Source organism: Glycine soja, chromosome 3 (assembly GCF_004193775.1).
Source record: "Glycine soja cultivar W05 chromosome 3, ASM419377v2, whole genome shotgun sequence".
In the NCBI taxonomy this organism is placed as follows: Eukaryota; Viridiplantae; Streptophyta; class Magnoliopsida; order Fabales; family Fabaceae; genus Glycine; species Glycine soja.
In genome coordinates this window covers 20,468,973-20,474,972 of record NC_041004.1, presented here as the reverse complement: position 1 = coordinate 20,474,972, position 6,000 = coordinate 20,468,973, and positions in this window count along the sequence as shown.

Genomic DNA, 6,000 nt, shown 5'->3' with positions numbered 1-6,000 from the left:
CCGTATAAACATTCTTTTTTGCTATCTGTAAGACGAAAAGCCTGATAGCACGCAGAGACTAACGTCGTCTTCTGCACCCTTCGTCAATCGCGGCCGACAAGCCCGTTGACACGCGGAGATTTACGTCATCTTCCACGCTCACAAGATCTGTCATACTGACATTTGAGTCACGCTGACGGGCGGAAATACCCGAGTGGTTATCCGCATAAACATTCTTTTTTGTTATCTGTAAGACGAAAAGCCTGATAGCACGCAGAGACTAACGTCGTCTTCTGTGCCCTTCGTCAATCGCGGCCGACAAGCCCGTTGACACGCGGAGATTTACGTCATCTTCCGCGCTCACAAGATCTGTCATACTGACTTTTGAGTCACGCTGAAAGGCGGAAATACCCGAGTGGTTATCCGTACAAACATTCTTTTTTGCTATCTGTAAGACGAAAAGTCTGATAGCACGCAGAGACTAACGTCGTTTTCTGCGCCCTTCGTCAATCGCGGCCGACAAGCCCGTTGACACGCGGAGATTTACGTCATCTTCCGCGCTCACAAGATCTGTCATACTGACATTTGAGTCACGCTGACGGGCGGAAATACCCGAGTGGTTATCCGTATAAACATTCTTTTTTGCTGTCTGTAAGACGAAAAGCCTGATGGCATGCAGAGACTGACATCGTCTTCTGCACCCTTTGTTCCCCCGGGGACAACAAGTCATTTGCATACGGAGATTTTATGGTCACCCGCGACTCTCGTCAACCGAGAGGAACGAAATTAGTGTCTTATCTTTACTTCCCTTTTATCTCCAATAAAAGACAAGTAAAGAGGGGCAACTGTCATACCCTAATTTCGTCCGGGGACCTTTGCTTGGTGGCATGCAACTTTTGTTTGGTCCTTGTGAGGTGCTTGGCACCCATCATTAGACAATTTGTGAAGTTTCGGGACATGCCGGAAATCAAAAGAAGGTATTGATGCACAATCCGTAAGGTTTCGTGACACACCGGAAATCAAAAGGAAGCATCGTTGCACAATTAATGAGGTTCCGTAACATTCCGTAAGTCAAAAAAGGGGATGATTATGTAATCCACAAGGTTCCGTGACGTTACGGAAAGAAAACAAGTATCGTTGTGAAATCCGTAAGTTTCCGTAACTTTACGAAAAAAGAATCACCAAAAAAGGGCAAGGGGGTGTATTTAGTAAAAATGGGGGTGCAAATAGCAACCAGGCCCACTTGGGCCCTACAGAAGGTTGTTGCTTCTGGAGGAAGCAACCTTGCTCGCCTGGGCGAGCTGGGTGGCAAGCTTCTCCCCCAATTTTCTATAAATAGGGGGAGAAGTGAAGTAGAAAAGGGTTCAGCCCCTTAGGCACTTCTCTCTCTTTCGAATTTGCTTAGGAAAATTGTTTCCGTGAAGAAAATTCAAGCCAAGGCGCTTCCGTAACGTTTCCGTGAGTGATTTCGCAAAGGTTTTCGACCGTTCTTCGACGTTCTTCAGTCTTCAACGGGTAAGTACCTCAAACCAAGCTTTTCAATTCATTCTATGTACCCGTGGTGGTCCACATTTGGTTTCATGTATTTTTATTCTCGTTTTCATTTACTTTTTATACCCCATTTTGACGTGCTTAAGCCATTTAGTTAAGTCATTTCTCGCTTAACCTAAAAATAAAATAAATTTCCACCGATCGTTTGAATTGTACCATCCGTTAACTTTGGTTGAAATGAATTCCGACCGATCGGTCGTGCCGCAACCACGTTGGAAATAAAAAAAAAAGGGTAAATAATAATATAATAATACTAAAAAATACCTTTTAGTAAAATAAAGCGAAAAATCAATCGGACGTTTTCTCTTTGGGATTTCTCATTCTTAATTGAATTGACTAAATAATTAAAGTGAAACTAAGGCTAAAATCGACTCGCCTAGTCAAGCTCGTCCACAAAAATAGGATTTTGAAAGTTTATCATTTTTTGTTTCTTACTAAGTAAAATGGATCATTTTCAAGGTCCAACGCCTTAAAATGATCACCTTTTAAGTAAAAAAGAATCACTTGATTCACGCATAAGCAAGAACTACGTAGGTCTGATTTCCCCATCATAATTGAGGAATACGTAGGAGCAAAGGGAAACACCCTTGTCGACCACAAAAATAGAAAAAATATATAAAGGGTATAAAGGATATAAGGACATAAAAGGGAACATAAAAATCAAAGTCATGTTTGCACATTCGATTAAAGGCTGTCGTCCCTTGTGACGGACATGTGGGGTGCTAATACCTTCCCCGTGCGTAAATACAACTCCCGAGCCTTTCACTTAAAAGTTCGTAGATCACGTCTTTTCCGGTTTTTCCAACGTTTTCCTCAAATAAACGTTGGTGGCGACTCCGCGCGTATTCCTTTCGTGGAACACGCATCCCACGAGTCACGCGTCGCCTTCACGCCGAAGGGTAGGTTGCGACAACATGTCTATCTGTATCCACTATTAGACTTCTTTCTCGCACTTGCACTCCAAGAACACTCGATCAAACTTTATTACTTTAAAAAACTTGGTGCACCTAATGAATTTTCTCTTGTAGTCAATAATCCTAACTTTTGTACAAATATTATTTCAATTTTTTTTATAAATGTAATTTCTTATGCGATTATTTTATGATAAGCGTAGAAGCACATATTGGAATTCTAATTTTGATTCAAATTTATACAAATGCAAATTATTAATAGCCTTAAATTTGACATTTTAGATAAATAAATAAGCTAAAACGATTTGAGATAGAAAAGTATTCAACAATGTTGATGGAAATTACAATGGGAAACAAGCACTAAGAAAACTAATTAGGCAAGAATGATAATGGGTGAATTAGTCAATAATGTTAATGGAAGACAAATGTAAGATTAATAGTGAAAGATCACTACTAGAAATTATAGTTTATTAATTGACAATAATTTTAAAATATTTAAGTTTAATTTAATGTAATAATGTTATGTTTTGCATAAGTATAGATAATGATTTGTCGTTTATTTGTCAATTTTATATTTCTCAAGTCTTTTCTTAATAGTATAATAATTGAAATATCAAATATCACACTAGAAGGGGGTTGAATAGTGTGTTAGACTAAAATGTGAACCTTTTTTGAAATGGATGTTGTTTTGACAAAGATATTTGAATATGAAGTTAAAAACAAAACAGCTGATGGATCGTCTAGTGAATATAAGCTAAATAACAAAGGAGCAAAGTAAAAACACTTCATTTATAAAGGTTCACTCAACCTGAGCTACATCCAACAGTGTATAACAGATTGTTAGATTTTAACTTAAAACCAATTGGCACTGAGTGTATAACAGATTGTTAGATTTCAACTTAAAACCAACTGCATAGGATAACTTTGCAAAGCAAAGGATAACAAATTAAGCTTGTATAGACTTAGTCTAATGAATTATATATAGCAACAACACTTCAGAGAATATGATAGCTTGTAATGTTTCGCCATGCTTTATTCTCGGGATTAAGGGTCTTTATATAGGCTTCAAAATAGTATTTGTTGTGGGATTAGAGTCTTCCACAAAAAAATTTCATTATCACACAAATGTTTTTCCTACTACATGGCAGCTTGTAAGAGAAGAGAGAGGCAACAATAGACCATGCATTTGCAGCTCCTCTGCTCCATTACTTGTACTATTTGATTCTTTGTTTGTTGTGATATTCTTCTATTTTGTATTTGTCTTAGTACACTTGAAATTCAACTGTTACCCATTCAAATTATAAGAGGCAAAATGAAATCATCAAGGTACAAATAAGAATATTTTTCCTCATGTAGGCTAACATGAGTTCAGTATAAAGATGGATGTCATTTTTGCTTTATATAAAACACTTGTAAAAGTAAATATGTCCTTTGGACATGCAAAGCATAACATAGTGTGTTGACACTGGTCTTCACAAAGGGTTTGACATTTGTTTTATAACAACGCTTGGATACTAAATTTAGTTATTAATAAAAACAAGTTCTAGTTACCTTTGGATGGTTATTTGTTAAGGCATAAGAGTAGGAATATATTGCTATGAGCTTTGAACCAAGTATGTCTTGTTTCACTTAACATAACTCATTAGTTCAATCAATAATTTATATCTTTATCATCATCAAAACATTGGGTAATTCTTGGGTCGTCCAAGTATAGCATATTGGATCATCCATATCTAACAATACTCCCTCTGTCCCATAATAATCATTGTTTAAGAAGAAGAAAATTGTTCCTAAATAATTGTCAATTTAGTTTTTTAATATAACTTTAATTACTTTTTTTACTTATATTCCTTATTATATTAGTTATAAGTCCTACAAAAAATAAAAATGAATTAGTGATCATAAGGTTAATTTTGTAAAATGTTTATTCTCTTTCATCCCTTTATTAATTTCTCTTGGTTTGTGTAAAACAACCTATGCCAATGATTATAATGGAATGGAGGGAATAAATCATTGTTTTTTCTATTCGTTAAATTAGTTAAGCTTAGGATTTTTTTTATTAGTATGTAGGTAAGCTTAAGCTTAATGTCCTTGAAGAAAGCTATACATAATTTCTTAATATAAATGTAGTTTTCACAATTAATGTTGCATAAAACAATATGATACAATTTTTTTTGTATGTACAATGGTCACACTAGGGTTTGAACTTATGACTTCATGCATTCTACTCCAACTCCCCACCATAAGGCCAACCCTAGTGGGTTTGATGCGGATATACTTTGTTTATAATAAAATCTCATCAATTATTTTTTTTGGAATATTATTTTTATTTATGTTATATTGTTTTTAATTTTCTAAACAAAATTTCATATTGCACTAAATGGATGAATGATTGGGGAAAAAGGATTTGTAGGAATTTCCAAGACCAAATTGATGCTTGTAGAAGAGACTTGGAAGCTACTCATGTTTCTATTGATGATCAAGATAGTGGATCCTATTTGGAGTTGAAAAATAAATTGGGTAGTCTCATTTCCCAAGAATAATCTTACTGGTACCAGAGATCCAAAATATTATGGCTAAAGGATGGTGATGTCAATTCCAAAAAAAAATCACTTTTATGCTTCTTCCAGGAAGAAAAATAATTTTATTTCTTCTTTCTCGTGATGATGGCACTGTTGTTCATGAGCACAGTCAGAAATGTGATGTAGCCATCTATTATTTAAATAATATTTTTAGTGCTAAATTTAATTGTACTGATTTCATGCCAATGATTAATAATATACTAGATCCCTTTACAATTAAGGAGATTCAAATAGTTATTTTCTAGACAAATTCAGGCAAATCTTCACGACTCGATGGCTTAAAATTTGCTTTCTAAATAAATGTGGAACCTCTATGGCCCTAAAATTTCCATAGTGGCACATCCTAGTTAGAAATAGGAAATCTTCCCCCTTAGGTAAATAACACCACCATTGTCCTTATCCCAAAAAATAATAACCTTTCTACCATGTGGGATTTTTGTCCTATATCTCACTACAATGTTCTTTAAAAAGTTATTTCAAAAGTTATTGCTAACCAGTTAAAGCCTTTTCTCTCTAAATGTATCTTTGTTGAACAATCAATTTTTGTTGAAGATTGTTCTATTTTAGACAATGTTATCCTGACCTCAGAGATTATCCACCATATGAGATGAAAATCAAAAGGAAAACCTGAACAAGTCACTTTGAAGGTTGATGTCAACAAAGCCTTTCATATAGTTGTGTGGAATTATCTCTTTTGCCTTTTTGGAGAAGATATGAACTATGGTAATTTTGTTGGGCTATTACCCCTAAAAGAGGACTAAGGAATGGTGATCCATTGTCACCTTACCTTTTTATCTTATGCACTGAAGGTCATTTATCCCTTTAGAAAATATGATAGCGGAATGAAGATCTGTAACATCCCAAAAATAATCTAATAATTATTTAGATAAAGATATCTAAATATATCTTTTAGTAAAGGAAAAGATAGATTAAATTATTTTAATATATTAGATTGTTATTTTTATTTTGAAAATATG